At 37.6% G+C, this 20,410-nt stretch overlaps 1 protein-coding gene across 3 annotated transcripts in view; it reads right to left on the reverse strand.

Annotated features, from left to right (window-relative positions):
* Window positions 1-20,410, reverse strand: part of ZBTB20 (zinc finger and BTB domain containing 20) — a 453,606-nt gene that overhangs the window by 402,113 nt on the left and 31,083 nt on the right. Inside the window, exon 1 of one of the 3 annotated variants that reach the window (XM_084301335.1) lies at window positions 3,602-3,650. The exons of the other annotated variants lie outside the window; for them this stretch is intronic. The gene's annotated coding sequence lies outside the window, so the exon portion shown is untranslated. Of the gene's footprint in view, window positions 1-3,601; window positions 3,651-20,410 lie in introns of those variants that run through there. 3 annotated transcript variants of the gene reach the window in all.

The following is a 20,410-nucleotide window of genomic DNA, read 5'->3' on the forward strand; positions in this document are numbered from 1 at the left end:
TTACTCAAATCAGTGAGATTCAAAAATCAATTCAACTCATTCCTATTAAAGAATTATGTTTATTATGCTGTAGAGTTTTCAAATTATGAACACTTTAGTACAAATACTTTATGCAGTAAAATCTGTTTCTTCAAGTTGCTATCCCTCAAAGCATGTGATGCATTTGATATTATTATTTTGTTACATATGCATATATGACCTACATATATGACTTCCATCCACATTTTCCTTAAACATACACAAAACGACCTCCACGTTTTTCTCCATTTGTTACAGGTCAATGGATTATTCATGTTTTTGTCCTCTTATGAGGCCAAAAGTTTTTGAAATACACTGTATTATAAAAAGCTGTTTTTCAGGTAATAAATTATTTATTTTACAGTAGAGTTTAGAGATTCCAGTGAGACCAATGTACCAGGCATTGCAGTGACACAGACTGTGAGATAGTTGTCACTTGAAAGAACTCTTCAGACAAGACAAGCAAGAAGTAGAAATGCAAGAACTACTTTTTCAGATGCACTGAGACACACAAACTGGAGTTACTTTCTTGAGGTTACTCAGGAAATCAGTGACAGAGTGCTGAACTTTTATCGCAAGTTACACTCCACTGCTTTAACAACAAAGCCTTCCTTCCTATCTATTAATTAATATAAAAGCCACAACAAAAATCCCGGTATTACATCTGCCCCATTAACTCAGCATTTCCAAACATCATACCACTTTGCATTTGCGTAACTCTGGCATGAAGAAATTCAAAGTACATATACTCTGAACGAAGCAAAAGCAAATAGAATTAGATTGTTCTTACTTTGGAAGCAGTAGAACAAACAAACAAATGAAAAACAAAAACAAACAAACAAACAAACAAAAACAGAAGGATTAAGGGTAAATTCATCTCACCTAACTTTGGCCATCTAAAAGACACTGTTTAGGTTGTTTCTTCCGACACCAGAACGAGGTGAGCATCTCGAGAGTGAGATTCCTTCTCTTCTCAGATACATGGCTAAGTAAATCACCAGAGAAGCCTCTCCCTTTCTTTTATCAATAGAGATAGCCCAGGTGTCATGACTAAGTGCCTGATGTTTAGATGAATGAGCTAAAAATTCCTATCCTAGCACAAAGTAAATCTCCCCAAAGTTCCCTTGATATCTTTCCTAAGAGGCAAAACTGTGGCATGCCAAGGTCTATATGTGTTAGTGAACATATGCGAGAAGTTAGGTGCATACTGCTAGATCGATTAATGTACTGACAAAAATCAGATCAAAAAACAGACCTCATTGCTTCTTAGCATCTGCATAGCCCAAATGTTGACCACCATCTCTTGAATTACTGACAATGGGAACAAATGGCAGTAAGTCCCTAGGTCTAGCTGAAACTGGTGCAGCACTTAGCCCATAGTGCTAACAAGCAGTACCCCAGCAGAAATACTCAAGGTGCTGACACGACATAAATAATGGTTATAAATAAAACTCACATCAAAATGAGATTTTTCAAAGAAAGGTGATGAAAGTCTGCTACCAGACTTTGATCAAAAGTCCTGCTATTCAGAGAAGGAAATACCTCTGAATCCCAGTGAAAATGAATCTGATTGTGACTGACATAACCTTTAAAGAACAGAAATGCTTCTATCATTGTCTCTGTAAATCCAAAGATTAGATTCAGGGTCCAAAAATACTTGACTTTTCCATGCCATCTTGCACACTTCTAATCTGGCACTAAACTACATGATAGGATTCTGAAGCTCTAACCTAAATGTGAAGTAGTATTTCAAGTAGCTCTTCCAAAATGAGAGCTGGCTAACATAAAATTCAAACGATGCCTCTTCCAACATTAGAACGGACAAGAGGCATGAAAACTGCAGTACCTCCAACACGAGAATGACTTAGACTAACAGCTTCCATTCTGTGCATGCAAAGCTAAGTAATTGTATTTCAGTGTTTTTGCCAAATAAAACATGGAAAAAAAGTTCTCTCAACAAATCACAGGATTGCAATGGAGTTGCATGAAAAAACACCACTACTTTCACTTGATCACCTTTCGAGCCATAATGGGTATGAGAAAGCTACAGGACCTCGAGAATTAGATTTTGCAAATTGAAAGTTCTCCTCTTTGGATACTGCCCCAAAGCCCCCATTAGGTGCATATAAAAGCACTGAAGTCTTCGGTTTAAGCAAAGCACTGATGTGTGGTGAACTATCCTGAACCTCGCCTACTTTTCACAAGCCCAGCAGTTAGCATTGAGCCAACAGCTAGGAACACCACTGCCAGGCTCACGCTTCTCAGTTTTAGCAAGTTACTGTTTCAAACGAAAGTTATATGCTAAAATGCCCAAAGTAGCATTGGTATCGCCATTATGAATGGTTATCTGTTATCAGCTGAGAAGAATCAATACCCAGTGCAGCAGCTGGAGACCGGCTCTCAGTGCATCATCTCACTGCTAGGATGAGCAGGCAGAAGAGCACGATGGAGAGGACTCCAACCTCTGTCTCCTGCTCCATGAAACATGGCAGCGATGCTCACCTCACTTATTAAAAAGGACCTTCCAGGGCCAAAGTAGTGGAATGGCCTTTCCTAGGAAGAAAGTTGCATTGCAGGTCTTAACACCTTCTTCCATGCATGCACAATTTATCTGCTTGACCTGCCTTTTCCAAAGAGAGGAATGCTCAACAAACAAAACCTTAAAAAAAAAAAAAAGAAATAAAATAAAAATAAATAAAGAGTAATAAAGAGAAATAAAATAAAATAAAATAAAATAAAATAAAATAAAATAAAATAAAATAAAATAAAATAAAATAAAATAAAATAAAAAAATAAAATAAAAACACTGTGTGGCCTCTACTCTTTCTCCAGATAAGACAATGAGAAAACAAATGGAAAAGGTCTCAGCTGACTCAGTGATGAGAATCTTTTAAGAGCCCATGTGCTAATAATTCCTTCTTCATTTGTCAATAACACTTTTGTACATTTTTTTAAGGGCACGAAAGTAATCATAATGCTTTGCCAGAATATGAAGCTATGAATATCTTTATATCTATCTACTGCCATAAATTAAATTTCCAAACCAGGTCAACCTCCATTATGCATAGGTATTAGATTGTTTTGTTAATGTTTATTTTTGCAGGGAGGAAAAAGAATATCTTAACTCTGAACTTTCCACTTTTGTTAATGATTAAGAAGTTATTTAAATATTAACTTTATTAAATTAATAAATTATATTACACTCCTAAAATTTACTTATTTACAACTTATTTACTTATTTAAAATTTACAACACATATTACCCAAACCTGTTTGTTGTTTTGGGTGCAGGTGCATGGAGTGGGTGAAGTATTCAGACAAAACAAAACAGTTTCCAACAGAAGGATATAAACCATGTTCTATTTATCTGAGAATAACATCTATTATTTAGTGTGGAGCAAATATGTTTAGAGGCTAAATGGTCCCTTTCAAATGACAGAGGGATTTTTTTTCTTTTTTTTTGTTTAGTACAACATGCCCCTGATATACCCAAATAGCTCTATTTAAAAGGCAATCTTTATTAGGTGATTTTAAAATGGGAATTACAATATGTACTAGCAAAAATTGCTCGACTGTTTACTTACCACTTATTTACAGAGGCCAAATATTTTACCAACAGGCAAGATGAAATCTGTTACAAAAAAAAAAAAAAAAAAAAAAGGACTTTTCTGTTAAATCCCCTTTGTAACACAAAGTTATTTTGTGTCTAGGTCTGGTCACCTAGAAAAAAGGACAATGAACAAAGACTATATCATACTACAACAGTAATAACCGGTGGCCCAAACACCTTCCATCACAAATCTCCCTGGCATGATTCCCACTTTGCAAGCAAGAAAAACTTATCTGAAAAACAAGTCAGGGTGAGATACAGAAGAACAGAAGGAAAAAAGGCTTCCTAACACTGAACTAGTGACATTGTGTCTCCTTTTTTTTAACGAAAAAAATACCGTGTTTTTGAAGTTTACCTCGCACACCCAACTGTGCATCCAGATTTGTGTCACCCACTATCATGACTAAAATCGTACATCAAATAGGTATCACAGCTATTCAAATCTGAAAGTGACGGTAAAAATTCAGTCCTTACAATATTATCGGTGTAAACCCCTTGTAACATGCAGGATTTCTGCTCAGCAGACTCCCTCCAACAAGTATCCTCACAACCCTCTGTGTGATACCCCAGGCAGCGCTTTCCGGTTACACAGAGCCCCACTAATTTACAAAGTCAAGAGTTAACAGCAGGATGCTGTCTGAGAAAAAAAGCTTAACTTACGAACATGTTCAGATTGCCATTGCCCAAAAATCTGAGTAATGTTCCAGATATGTTATGTTAATCTGTTACACAAGATTGTCTGTAATGTGAATATTTTTTTAAGGAGTACCGAGGGTGGTGTTGGGGGTTGGATGAAGGCAGGTGGCCAAAGTTATTACTGAATTGAAAAGGATTATTTTAATTATTGTTGGACTATTAACCCTCTGTTTGGTCCTATTTAGCCAGTTGCATCATGTTTATGACTAATATGATTTATAACCATTCTACTTGAAATCACTGTTGATCACCGAGCATTTGGGAATAAAAATAGATATGATTAGATGTGCAAAGCTCATTTGAAGGCAGTTTTATGCATAGACTGAGTTTCTATCCACTAAAAAATAGCCCTTAATAATAAGATATCAAGGAAAAAGCAGTGAGAAATGATATTTTATGTATATTATGTGATCTGTGTATTCTAGATGCACCTCATAATGAACGTGACCAAATACTGAACACGAACTGAAGAACAAACCTTTTGTGTTGATGCAAAATTTGAGTGGCAGGAAAAAAACATAGCAGAAGATAAGGGTTTTCATTCACAATGCAATGTAAATTAAAAAACCATGGATACAAAAGAGTAGAAACAAGAAGGTAATATAACAAACTTACATTTCACCCTCCATCATTACGAGGATCAAAACAGGGGCATACATCTTCATTCTAGTCAGATGGCCACTATAAGAATAAATTATAGCAGCTCATACAAAAAAATTAAAATATCAAGGACTCTGTTATGTATTAAATTGAAACAAAGCTAACCATAACAACAAAAAAAAAGAAACAAAAAAAAGCCACTAAGTCTGTTTTTTGTTTGTTTGCTAATATATGGCAAAACATACATGAAAGTAAGGTATAACCCTGTTTATTCGATCACTTTGCCTTTAACTTTACCAGGAACAGCGTGAAGCTCGGAGATTTCCCTTACCAAGCCTATTTTCTCTTTAAATAGGTCTTGATGGTGCTGTAGCTGCGGAGCCAAAAAAAAACGAGGCCAAATTTAATGTGGCCATGCTAGTGTGGTGAAAAAGCCTTTGTGAGGATTGGATGTTGTAACTGCATTTGTACATCTGGCCCCTCGCAGACCTTCAAAGACGTAGACATCTATAGATGCTTACACAGATTATTAAATGCCCTGTTAGTAGAAGGGGTGGCTTCAGGACACTGCCACATTTGAATTCAGTGTATGCAACCGGACTCTGACATTTCATTTGGATACTTAGAGCATTAATGTTATTGTATCCTGTAGACCTATATTAACAAGTTTGATGTAACAGATGGGAGCTTTTTCAAAAAAATGTAAACAGCTGATCTGAGAGCCAGCACTTTCTATAGACAGACCTTACAGTGAAATATAGCACTCTACTGTTTATTCCAAACACATAACAGCACTGTAAGTAGACCACTTTATACAATGAAGAAATACAGTAAACTTAAAGAAGATACCTCAAGAATTTCTTTTCCCTCTTCCTGTTTTAAACAGAACATGCTCCCTCTAATTCTCTGCTTCTGACCCATCCAAAATAAAATGAAGAAAATATTGCCCTCTAAAAGCCAGCACAAACAACGTGAACCAAATCTCACCGAGTCTCCTTGCAGGGCATTCTCAACATCACCACATTTCTAAATTTTGCTAATTTAAATATTATGCTCATTTTAATTTTATCTAGTGCACTAGACCTTGCTGATTGTCTGTAATGTATTTTCCTAAACTCATTTAAATGGGTTTTAACTATTCTTGCTGGATTAACCTCTTCAACTTCTGTCTCGAGTTGCATGTTTGTTCTTGCACATGTATTTTAAGGGCATGTTAATAATGTAAATGGTTACAAATACAGGACTGTCTAGTTTCTACATTCTTCACATTGCATATTTGCCTTAACACAATTGAAATGAACAACAATAGCCGCATCTGACTGGGGTTGCTTCTTGTATGCTTTCTGCGATGCAGTAATAAAAAGACACTGAAAGTTCAGTGCTCTGGAACGGTAACTCTAATTATTGTAATGTTTACTACAGGAAATTACCTATTGGACAATGCTGCCCAGAATCCCTAACAGGAAATGGGATGTATTTCTGTTTGCAGAGAGAAACAGAAAGCCTAGTGCATTGTTAGCAGCGCTGCCTGAAGCCTCTTCTCCGTTATGTAGGATGAAAGACAGAAAACTGCAGCTCTTCCACAAATGCAATATGCAACAGATTCCCAGAACAGTCACTGAAAATGAGTTGTTGTTTTGTGTGTTTTTTTTTTTTGTTTTGTTTTGTTTTGTTTTTTTTTGGTTGTTGTTTGTTTGTTTGTTTTTTTTCCTTGGAACATAAGAAAATCAAACTGCTTTAGAGCAATGCCCCCGAGTCGTTGATAAAATGATCTTAATTCCTCTGTTAAATACGTAAACAACAAGAAAAAAAGCTCACAAGGAACAGTGAAAGCGGACCAGATCCACAGGATGGGATCTGCCTAAAACTAGCCCTGAACCACTGTGGTCAGAGTCCACCTTGACTCCCCTTTTATTAAGATGCTCTTCTGCTTCAGTAAATCCATACAATGCTTTTATAACATGGTTAATACTTATATAAGAAGAAATATCCACATTTATTAGGCTTATGACTGTAAAACAAACAGACAAAAATAAAAACAACAGTAAAAATGGTTCTGGCATGGCAACTCTTATTTTGCACTTCTCTGTTTCTAACTCCTTTCATCAGTTCTCACTCTCATTCACTTTGCACTTCCATTTATTGTCTCAGGACCAGGTTTTTGGTACTTTCTGTTCATCTCCAGCTCTCTCTGCAGCTTGATGCGACAACCAAACTGACTCCCCTGCTGTCATTTGGGATACTTTAACATTAACTGGGCAAAGTCCACATTCTATTACTTCAAATAGTTCTCGAGTATCTGTTCACTCTGTGCTTTAGAGATCTCCAGACTTTAGTTTACATTCCTTAAGACTTGATTTTTGCCCCGAGTCCAGTATCTTTGCAATATAACCTTTATACAAAACAAATGTTCCAGTATATGCAGAAGACTAAAGGAATGACGGAGGTACTCGGCTCTCCATTAATTTTGCATGTGTTTAATGTTATCTGAGAGAAATGTACCCGTTTTCATTTTGAATCTCATCTACAAACTATGCTGGGTGATTGTACAAAGAGCCAGCAAGTTAGCTTGTTTAAAGAAAATGAAATGGAACAAGCTAGGAACAAGCACTGGTTGTCCAGTGGCACAACTCACCAGATAATAGGCAGTGTTTGCTTACTGTCTGATGCTCTGTACCTTTGATTTTATTTGTCATATCCAGAGGATAAAAATCCAGAGGCAATCAGGCTGATGTTTTTTGGTTGGCCTCTTACACACAGAAACCAGCTAGGCACTTCTGATCAGAGTTCAGCCACCAAACTCATCTTCTAGTTGTGGGAGTGGAGATGAAAGCAGGATATTTCAATTAGGCTCGCTATAGAGATGATCTGGAGCTGTGAATTAATTGAAGACCAAGAGGAAACAGCTCCTGCATAATAGAGGCCATGGAATCTCGCTCTGTAATTACAGTCAAGTTCAGCTCCAAATCCAATAGAAATCAAAGGTGACTATTGCAGGCCCATCTCTAATCAGAAGTGGTTCTATCCCCCACCACAAAGTGTACAAAAAATCTTATGTTTCTTTCTAGTTCAAAAAGCCATTTGGGTTGAAAATGAACCTGTGTGAAAGATCTTTATTCCTTCGTGGACAGGAACAAATTTTCCACTCTAACACGAAAAGACCAGAACAATGAAAGTATTGGGAAGGGAAGTGGCAGGGGGGGAGGAAAACTGTGCCTTTTTGGCAGCACTTGCAGAACATTAGTTAGGCTAGGTGGAGTCCTGCTGGGTTTAACCAACTGCTCAGATCCCCTGTAACATTTTACTGGCCCCCAGCTTTTACAGTGTACATCTCGGAAACATGACGAAAAAGCTTATATATACATTCATTTTAAAAGACACAAAACTCTTGAGCACACATCCAAAGCAGATCAATTGCCTTTGCAATATTCTCAGAACAAAATGTTCCACCAGCAGATCTGATAAGAAGAGCCAAAAAATGGAAAACACTTGCTACCAATTTATTGCAGTCACCCATAAACTATTACTAGAACATTATGTATTGGGGTTCAAGCCAGAAAGCTATTAAAGCGGACTGCACTGGTGTCTTTTCACTATGCTACTGAAGCATTAATAAGTCCTTAGAGGATTGTGTTTATGTTGAAAGAATCATCTTATAATCAAATTTTCACACACAAAAAATGCAGCTCTTTTTAGAATTACTGTGTGCCTTTGCTCTCACCCCCACATTGGCTAGTGTCTCCACAAATACCATCATTTTCTATGTTTCTGTCTGGCCCAAACCCTGATGTACATACTTCGTGTTCCAAGCTGGACAAATTTCAAGATAAATGGTGCTAATTGACAGTGTTAATGGGTGCAGGATGTACCACATCCCTTCCCCTGTTGTCTCTGCCTAAGTGTCTTTCCTACTCCTTACACTCATTCTTCGTGCAAAGAGAAAAAGAGTTAAAAAACAATGCTAAAAGGGTATCATTACTTTTCTTCTTCTTCTTCTTCTTTTTTTTTTTTTTCCCTTGACTTAGATACATAAATAATAAACATCCAGTGGTGTTCTGTGGGACTGTGTTTCGAATCACTGTTACAGGAAAACCTCTAATAAATCACAAATCTCCTTTCCCATTTAAGAGAGAACACTGAGAACAGCGATATGCAGCAAAATGATGATTAACCCCATGACTTTTTTTTTTTTTTTACCCCAACAATTATGGTTTTCAGTTGAAAATGTGTATGCTCTCTTTTCAGTTACTTTCCTGTGATAGTGCATAGGTAGAAAGCACATAAAAGAGCAGGCCAAGCAGAATGATGGCAGTTCCTCTATCACTGGAAGGTCCTTAAAACAGTATGTCTTAAAAGTTAAAATGAACTAGGCCAGCATGACAGACAGACTTCAGCTTCTACTTGAATTAAGTACAAAAAGACCTAAAATTCCAAGGAGGCAAAGCAAGTCCTTTGTATGCATTTGTTCATATTATCCTAAGCAACTAGTTTAGCCAAGAGTTGAAATTTGCAGTATTTCTTCTCATTAGTAGGAGTAGTATCATCATCATCATGTAACTATTTCACCTATATCTCCACTCACAGTCCCAGACAGTGTAGGCTGTGTTACAATACCAAAATACCTTTCATGGTTTCTGTCTTCGATCCCTGGCATATTCTTATGATTTGAGAGTTCACTGGGGAACCTCTCCTGGCTGCCAACTAACTTGTAAGCTGTTCTCACTGGGTACAAAAAGTTAAACTTCCACGCAAACAAGGAGAATGTTCAGCAATAAAATACCATTTTAGTGGCCAAAACTATTTATTTTTTGAATTTGTTGGACAAATGTCATTGAATTTGATCAGACAGTTCTGATACACTCAACTTCAAACTTTCAACTTTCTTCTTATTGGAAGAAATGTTAAGAACTTGAAGCTCTCACTGATGTCAATGGAAATCACAGAAACTTAGCACCTCCTTGACTTACAACAATAGTATACACTCAGAAAAAGAAAAAAAAAAGGGGGGGGGGGAAGAAAAAAAAAGGATAGCCAGTCAAATGTATCCCTCAAGTAACTTCACTTGATCCCATAGTGTTTTTTATCTCTTGATTAATGACTGTGGGATATATTGCTTTCTCAGGCAGCACATTTATGTGTGGAGCTTTTGTAGTTGCTCTTGTAATTAGTTATATTCCAATCAAACTTACAACAAAAATAATAAGCAATCATTTCAACCTTCACTAGTGCACAGGACGCCAGAGAGCGATTTTGCAATAGATAAACAGACCAAATCTACAACTAAATCTCTCTCTGTAGTTTGCCTCTTCACAGCAGGCCTCAGGCTCTGCTGTCATCGTGAGAGTCAATGAAATTTCCAGCTCAAGAGGTCCTTTTTGATTCTTCAAAGAACACAGAAACACGTGCTGGCATAACATGCCTGTGAGTTGTTCTAAGCGAGACCGTTAGCATAATGCTGAAACTGCCACTATGCCAGGGAGAGGAACGTAAAGACGTAAGCAGACAAATCTGCACCCCAGAAAGGCCTGGGAGGGTGCAGGTCTCAGGAGGAGATTTCATCTAGAGCCTATTCAGCGACTGAATTATTACACCTTCTACTTCAGCTCCATTAGTCCATACGCTTGCAAAAAAAAAAAAGTTGTCCACTGCTTCACTGAAAGGTTTACATTAAGGCAGAAGGTTGGTGCCCAAGAGAAATGTCCTAGATGTTGTCTACGCCTAAAAGGCAAGATGTGCCTAATATGATTTTTCTGTAAAGGGAAACTGAAGTATGGTATTAATAAAAAATAAACGATGTTAACTTATGTTAAATCTTTCTTCTCCAAAAATACACAAATGAAAAAACCCTACCCATCAGTACTAATGCACAAGCAAGTCCTCTCCATCTGCCAAATATGTAGGTCATTTCAATGAGTGACGGAGACAAAAAGGCCTGATTTTAATTCATGAAATATTCCTGCTAATAGCAAAGTTATTGAGACATCTGTTAAAAGCCTGACCTGTTACAACAGGGGGATATCTAAAATGACTGAAATTTCTATTTAAACTAATGCTACACTGTTTTATTGGGCATTTTAAAGAGGTACTGCTATTAACGAAAACATTATATAAATTAGAAACAGGCCCACAATAATCCTCCAGATAAAATCTAGTGCTGTCTTCTATTGCTCCGGTATGAGCTTTTATTTGCATGTGCACTATTTGTATATATTACAATATAGCAGTTATAAAAAATATCTAAGAGTCATAGCAGCCCTGTTTAAAGTTTGGCAAGGAACAGTTGGCAGAAAAAAAAAAAAAAAAAAAAAGAAAGAAAGAAAAAAAAGAAGAAGTAAATATGTTTCATAGCCTGTATGTAATTGAACATTCTTCAAATTCCTCTAATGGAAATGTCAATACCATGGAAATCCTTGAAACACGGACACTGATAGATAAATGTGACTGAAGCCAAACACCTCCACCCAGAATGAATAATGAGCCTTCAAACAAACAAACAAAAATAGTTAATGATGAACTGCCCACCCAATCACACTAACAAAATTAAGCTTTTGCTTTTGGGGTAGTAGTGAGGTAAATAGAGAGAGATGGAAGATGCACAACAAAAGCTGTCATGAGGAGTGCTCAGCAGGTGTAAGGTACGGACAGGATCTCAGCACAGTCAGCAAACAAGGAAAGGGAGGACCCTCCAAGAAGGATCCTCTGAAATCGTGTCCAGGACTGCATCCTGAGTCATAATGAAGATAATGACTATTCTGCTATTGCCTTCAACAGAACAGGACTAATGACTAGGATTCTTTTTATATTAGATGATATATGAGAAGATGCATTACAAACGTGGCAATTATCTTGATCTCTGAGGCAGGATGCTGCTTCAGGAGCTCTTCACTCAATGCTCTTCTTCATATTGCCTCGCTCCCAAAAGCCAGTGTCAGAAAAGATGAGCCACAGAGATAGGAGTTATAGTGAGGGGCAGAAGTTGCAAGTCTCCATTGCACTTCCTAAGAAAACACTCAACACAACATTTCAACTCCAAAATAAAGTGAAACCTGAATATATACCAGCATTGCTTCTTTCTCCCCCATGTCCTGGTATCCCACAAGACGTGACGTGCCCACACAAAAGGAAGTTGTAGGACTTTCTGCAGTACTGCTACTGCCACGGATGCCTTGTGGACTGATGAGATACTGAAGTGCACACCACCAAATGCATAAATAACCAAGTATAACTGAGTAACAGTTCCTCAAAAAGCTGCCAAAAGCCTTTGAATCATAATACAGGATAAAATACAGCTCTGAAAGTTTACCACCGGAACACTTACATGTCTTTTATATTTAATTCAAGCTTTCCTTTTTTCTGAAGCTAAAAATGCTGGGTAGCAGATCGATATAATCTCATAAAAAATGCAATCCTGTTTATAAGAAAAAACTCAAACACATCATTATTTAAAAAGTGTGGGTTAGCCAAGATAAACTCAATACCTATGACAAAAATACTAGCATGTACAGAAAATATAAGGTCTAATATGTGCTCTTTCACCATTGCAAGATATAACACATACCCTCAACATACATTTAAGTCATAACATACAGTGGCTTGATGTACCACCCATGTAAAATCTAGTCCTTTTTAAATAAAATTAGCTAGGCAGAGATCTGGGTTTTACTACTGCTCCTAAGATGTTCTACAAATGTTCAGAGTTTTATAAATGTGTCTTGAATTTTTTCTCCTCTTGCAGTCTGTATTTTATCACTTTTCTTATTGCTTTCTCCTTCTTCTATAGCTGTGTGAGACATCAACATACAATGTGAAATACATATACCAGAGAGACAAAGTGCCTCAACCAAAGGCCCATCAGACATACAATATACAGGTTTTTTTCTTCAGCATTCAGCTATGAAAGCACTACACACAGCTAACAATAGTAAGAAAGAAAAGTGATGATTTTAAACTGCCACTCTCCCCTTGAAAACAAAATGTTCTTGACTTCTCCAGTCCCATAATTCTGAATTCTTCTCAGTGCAATTCTAATAACCTCTTAATTGTACTTTTGAATGGAGTATAAACAAACTTTAACAAAGCAAAAGAGCAGCAAACAATGTCTAGATGGGTTACCTTCTACTTTGGTGAGATCAAGGGATATTTTTGCATTATTTAATTCCTCTTTCCAAGTCCGTGTTCTTTTGGTGCAGACAGTGGTTTCAGGGAAAATTCTTAAAATCCTACTTAACTAGGATCAAATAAATATCACTGAAGAAGCACAATGGTGCCTTTGCTTTTAGTCATTATGAAATGGACACTGGGAAAAGAAAATGGAGTAAGAATCTGATCTATTCAGAAGTGTGTAAATATCTCATCACTAATTTCAATACTGTAATATATACAGACATGCATACAGTGCCAATCAACATTGCATGCTCTAAAACTAGTTACAGTTTTTCTTCCTGTGTGTTAAGTATTTTTTATCCTTTCTACTGGTAGGAGGGACAGAGTAGGGAGCAAGGTAACAGTATTACTTCTGAATGGCGGAGAAGAGGTGTAAGTGCACTACAGACTTCACAAACTAATCCTCAGGCTTGGCCAAATATGAAGCAGGTGTGGCACAGCACTGTGTTTGGGACTGGCCCAGTATCCCCAAATTTGCCTGCTACAGCACTAGCACCAAACAAGCATTCCCAGCTCCAACTCCTGTACGTTAAATATGGGTCAGAGCATGGTTCACAGAACACTGCATGCTCTACAATTTGGATGCTTCAGCATCTTCTAGAACGGATCTGATTTCCCCCCTTTTCCATGAAACCTTACAGTTTCATTTTTTCCTATTCTGTATCACAATAGAACATCGATCTCCCGAGTCCTTCATGAAAAACTAAGAAAGATAAAAAAGACACATGAGGCTCAGAGACAAGACCTTAGTCAAATAAAAGACTTCAACATGGTTGTTCTCTGTCTGGGGTAAAGGGATTTGATGTCAGGCAGCTGACCATTCTGAAAGTATTCTCAAAGTTTCCATTACTTTGGCCAGGCAATTTTTTGATCAATGCTATAAAACCCAGGAAATTGTTAATAAAATTTGGTAAAACCCCTTAAAAACTCTAAAACCAAACGTAATCTCTACTCGTGTCAACATTACGGCATACGATGATTAAATATCACTTTTGCTGATGTATTTGCACACACTTGTTTGTAAGTCCTTTTGCTGTCTACTGTGTTTCACCAGAGAAGTGAATAAATTTAAAGCGAAACATGATGATTATTATTTAATATTTTTTTTATAGGAAAGCTCTAAATGGAAGAGAGGTCTAAGTGGATCTCCAAACAGTGTAGGAGCCCCCCAGCTGGCCTCAATGTAAATACATGGAGATTTAAGCAGAAACCTAAGAGGTGCCTAACCTTTAGGCACCTCTGAAATATTGCACATTTATATGGGGCCTGATGTTATTAAGGGTAATTCAGAAGTTCTCGCTTCTGCAGCAAAAGTTGGAACAACACCAGGGCTTTGGAGGTGGATTTACACCAGATCCAATTTCTCCCATGTGCGTTCACTTCAGAGGGATTCAGTGGAGCAAAGCAGAGATCAAGTCCTCTGATTCAGGCTTCATATAACAGGATTGAAATCTCAATTCTTTTTTGGCTTCTTGAAAATTAAAGCCTGGGGGTGCAGAGGGAAGGTGGAGAAAATCAAGACATTAAACTTTACATTCCCATTTTGCCTCACACCTTGGAGGAATTATGGGGCCTCCAGTAACCTGCATCCTGCCCTGACTTTTGCACGTACTGGAGATTTCTTACTATTTTCAGTATTTTTGTTTCAGAAAAGATGAGAAGACGAGTTTCAGTTTCCTGTTTCCCCTCTTCTTTCACAGCCAAAAGATGATTCCAACAATAGTGCCCGACCATATCCCACTGCCCTCCAGATGTCACCTGGAAGGGAAATGACCATTCCTAGTCTGGATCTTTTCCCTTTTACACCAAGTTCATGGCATTTTTACTCAGGGAGGCCTTTGATTGGAAAGGCCTCTTTTCAAGGTACAAAACAGACCAGTGAAGTTCAAATCTTTGCTGAGATGAGAATTCTTCTCAGGTTCCACTAGACAAACATGTGGTGCTTTAACGTATAAACACAGAAACCTCACTTCACTACAAACAAGACTTAAGATTTTATTTTTTTCACTGAGAGAGAAGAGTATAAAAGATTTTCAAACTGGCTGTGATAGATCTCTCCACAACAGCTTGGCAAATGCAGTATGCAATAATAGTTTGTCTTAAGAAGAGAATGATCGATGCTCTAGGGCACCAGCCATAGGCTGTGGAGAATTGGGTTCATCTGTAGACCCTGCACATTTAGAAAGTGGCAATCTTACCATGCTCCAGTTCCACATTTAAGTTAAAGTTCTGATAGTAAATATGAGGCCAAGGGTTCTAGCTCAGCTGGTTCATTTATCTCTACTTGGATTATTCTAACACAGCTGGTTTATTTGCATTTTAAAAACATAGTTTTAGTTTAAAAGATAAGGTGGTGGGTTTTGTTTTATTCTGTTTTGGTTGGTTGGTTGGTTGTTTTTTGCTTTGTTTTTGGTTGGTTGGTTTTGATTTTTTGTTTTTAATTATATGGAATTAAATTTATGGCAGTATCCAGCAGCCTTCTGTTTAAAGTTACCCTCATTACAAAACCCATTTTCAGGTAATTTGGGGTGAGGGGATGGGGGAAGATCCATCTGATGCTTTAAATTATGCAGGGATGGAATCTTCATACAATCTGTCAGACCTGATGAGTATTTTGAAATGCTTTTCGTGTTAAAAAATAGAGTAGTTTTGGATGATGTTTATGCTGTACTGAACAAAAGCAACAGGATATGTGCATCGATATTTTTCTCATCTTTACCTCTCTCAGTGTTTTAGGGTACTGTAGGGCTAGAAATGAAGGGCATAACACTGGTTTCATTGCCTCCAAAGTTGGAGAACTTTAAATACTGTGCTGATCATAAAATAAGCATTTCAACAGTTTCTTAAAGTAGAAAAGGCTTTCAGGGAATGGAATGCAAAGAGAAAACACAGGATGCTGGAAAGCAGCATGGAGAAAACCAGATTGAAAAGATTTAAACTGAAGTATTTCTACATTTATTTTTTTATTTGCATTTTTGAGCCCTAATCTTCAGACCTAAACCTTCCAAAAGTTTCAAAGAGTACTTTAAGGTCTCTGGAATATAGTCTGCCAGCCTGAATCCACAGCTTTTGTCCTTTTCACCCGTTTTCCTTCCAACACCACTACTATCCCACACATAATAACTAAAACCAAACCCACCTAATCCATCAAGTTGGGTTTGATTTACACAGAAAAAAAAAAAAAAAAATATATATATATATATATTTCTCTGAGTATCGGGCACTTCTATTTCCAAACTTTAGACCAAAAATACAAAGTTAGACCTTAATGTGGGCTTAATGTGATTTAAAACTGGCTAGATTTGGTTAAAAGAAACTGCAATGAAATTTAAGATATTAGAAGAAGTTACATGATAGAAACCACTAGGGGTTGGATTGTGCTGAATTTTTACTTGCATTTATTAAATATTTCCAAAGAAAGAGAGCATTATGCCTTCCAAAGGAACCCATTAATGAACACTCAACCTAGTCTAAGAAACAGAAAAATGGCAAGTAAAAAAGCAACTATGATCATAGCATCAATCAAATTCTCTTTGCCCTTTCACAGGCAAGACCAAGACCATAAACAAAAGTGATGTGCACGGGCCAGCACAGAAACCTCACATTTTGATTCAGCCCTACCAGGCAGTTTCTCAGCAAGCATAAATCATCACAGACAATGGGAGCAGGCTGACAGCAAGCATCTGATTATTTGGCCATCTATTTTGTCCTGCACGATGCTGCAATCAGAGACTGCACAGAGGAAAGTAGAGCTTCCATTTGCTCACAAACTCACTAGTGCAGTATACTTTTTACAGCGAGCTGAGAAGCCTTCAAGTCTTCGTTTAACTTCAGTGGCAAAACCAAAATGGTGGCAGAGTGCCTCAGTAACGTCAAAGCAAATGTGCTCACAGGCATTTTTAAAGTTGATGAGATCTGCTGCTGTTATGCCCTCTTGATGAAGGCACACAACAAAGAACAGTGCACAAGAATGCCAATTCCAAATTCACATTTGGCACAGAAGAGAACTAATTACTATTTTCACTTCAACAGGATCTTTAGTGTCATCAACCCAGTCTATCCCATTCTTAGCTAAAACTACTTGAAGACAAGGGGAATATCCCACTCCCCTTCATCAGGCAATTAGTTTTGGGTCACAGTGACAATGTCTACACAATGACACAAAACAGTTTAAAAACAAAAGAACCCCGGACCAATCCTGGTTCCTAAGCTTACACAACACAGACTAGCTCAAATGTGCCCAGTGCAGAGCTAACCTCTTGCTCTCCAGCAGTCTAGTCTTGGACAGAATTAGTTAAGAAAATACAAAGCAGAGACACGTGAAGAGCTAGCAGGTGAACTGCATGGATGACCATGAATCAGGTGTTTAAACTCACCTCCTTGCCCTCTCTCATTTAGGGGAACAAATCATCTGCAATATACAATTTCCAAAATTTGACTTAAAAAGTGTTACTTAGGCATCAACAACTCATTTTCAAAAGCGACTTTGGGTAGTTCTGATCCTAAGGTAAACCAAGCAGCACAGAACTGCAGAGGACATTATCTCCTAATTGGATGATCCACTCCTGAAACTGGATTGTAAGAACTTCAGGCATGATTGAATCTTTAATTGAAATACTGAGCTGACATTTGAAAAAGATAAAATAAATGTGTACAAATAGGAAACAATTACAGAGTTAAGCTTCTGGGAGAGAAAATGTAAGGAGGTTTCTAACGCAGGGTAGGCAGATACAGGTAAATAAGAGCCAACTGAAAAAACCCTTTCAAGCACAAACTTTATCTGCTACCTGACAGATAATGTTGTTCTTCTGGGACTACTACAAAACCTTCACTTATTGAAAGTGGTAACGCTGCCGCGCTTTCCATCTCAACTGCCCAATATCATGCCATCCTCAATCTACCTGCCACACAGAATTCTGTTACCGGTAAAGAGCATCAAAACCTTCTAAAAAATACACTACTGAGTATTCACATACACACATAGCACATATCACATACTCACTGAGTATTCGGTAGTGTATTTTTTAGAAGTTTTTGACTGTACATTTCTGAGAGAGTCTGCAAACCCAAACAGGTTGACCATGCGGTGTCCCCACTGATCATTACTGGCAAAGCAAGTTGTAAGACAAAGTTCAGTTTCTGTCCCAAATAAACCTCTATAGGGGAAAAAAATTAACTAAATACAAAGAGAAGTTTAAAGAGCATTTTGAATTGGAGTCATCATTCTGTATTCAATTCCAGTTTATGTAATGCCTTCTTCCCTCCTTTTTTATCTCTGGAAAATGGAGTTAAGATATAGTTATCTATTATTCTTGCTCATCAATACCATCTATGCCAAAAGACTATGGAGTTACAATGGCCAGAGAAGACAAAAAAGCTTTTACAATTACCAAGAAATCAAGTGCAATGTACAGTTCTGTTGACTGGTCTGGATTAACTCCCCAAAGTGGCTGATAGAAAGACATGAGAATCCTTCCAGGAGGTTAAAACCTGTAGCTAATAAAAGTAGCTGCAATATGAAAAAGTGGGCTCTTCTCCCTTTAAATCACAGCCCGTAGAGGCACTGAAGTAAATCCCTTAATCTCTTTTTAAGTAGCTATTTTATCCAGACTTCCTCTGTGGTTTATACCCTCAAAGCATCCACACCACAACTCAAGAACCGCCTGAGCAAGGAGCTGCAAGTTCCTTTTCTTCAAAAACCATATATAATAATTTAAAAAAAAAAAAAGAGAGATTGAGAGAGAGAGAGAGAGAGACCCACTAAGATGGGTTTGGCCTTCCTGATCTTTTAACCCTTCGTCCAAGACCATGCTTCAAAAGAAATATTCTCCACTTTTAAAACCACCATCACATACTCACTGAGGCATGACAATGATTAATACACTTTATGATTTCATGTTGTACAAGTACATATCAGATCATGAATCTGTTCTGATCCTTGTACCAATTTATGGATGACAAATGCTGAACAGAGATTCTAAAGCCTCAAGTCCATACCCATGGACAAGTTTCTGTATTCTTCACCACGATGTTCAGTAGAGCATTGGGCACATCCAAAGGGATTTGTCAAGAGTCAGTCTACAGGAACCAAACTGACTTGCTTCGGGCTTTCTAGCAAGTTTAGGTGGATTGAGATGTGACCTTATAAGTCTAAATCTCCTAGCCATTTGCTCAAGTTGAACTGATGGAAAACCTCAGAAAAAAATGTTCAGAAGAAAGGTTCAGTAATGTGTTAAATGATAACAATGTTCCTTGGGGAAAACCAGGAAGGTGTACTGAAGATGTTGGACCATGATTTCCTCAAACAAGCACAGTTCCACAACGTCATGTTTCCATGTTCAACTCATTGAACTATAACATAAAAGGTGCTGGATTATGAAGGTGGAAGCACTCACTTACACAGTCTTCAATTTACTGAGGACATCAAATGGCGACACATTATTTATTCGTTTATATATATTTTTATACAACCCTTTGCATTTTCACAGAACCTTACAAACATTAACTAACGATCAAAATCCTCACCGGGGAGGCAAGTGGCATTATCTACACATTACAGATGGGAGATGCCATGCAGAACAGTTGGGTAATGCATCTAAGACCACAGAGGAAGTCCTATTGGTGCCAAGAGGAGTACATCCTTGCCCCCAGACTCCCGTTCACATCACACCTCTCCAATTACATACCAGACAGGTCTCTTCATCTGATAAAAAGGTCAATCCTATCTTTCAGTGGTGATGAATAATAATTTGCTGTGGATGTTGACGGCATTTACCTTGAGATCTAGATGATTCCACTAACTCAGCAGAGGAAACTCCACTGCAGTGTTGAAGGTTACAAACTGAAGTGTAAGATTTTAAGGAACATGCCAGAGAGGCAGATGGTTATACAGTAATGAAAGGAGAGCAATATAAACTAATACCACATTCTACAATCTCCTTCCTTGTTTAGACATATGCACCATGACTATTTACTAAACCCATCGCACATCTTTACATTTCATCATCTGCATCAGCTCTGAATTTTTTTGTGTTTGTTTTTGCTTAAATAAAGATAAACAGAAATCTTCACACCTGGTGCTCACATTTAAAGTCACAACACAGACAAAGAACCACTCATGAACTGGGAGAGAGACACTTGGTAGCTGAATTATGGGTTCCCATAACATTTCATTCGTTTGGTTAATGCATTTCTTTGAACTTTTCTGTCCTAAGTGCACAGGATATATGAGCATATCATCACTTTCATGACAGCCCAAATCACCCACTTTCCATAGCAGTAGATTGACATGTCACAGAGAGTGTGATTAGGAGGTCATCAGAGT

The sequence above is a fragment of the Netta rufina genome (assembly GCF_964035555.1).
Source record: "Netta rufina genome assembly, chromosome: 1".
NCBI classification, from domain to species: Eukaryota; Metazoa; Chordata; class Aves; order Anseriformes; family Anatidae; genus Netta; species Netta rufina.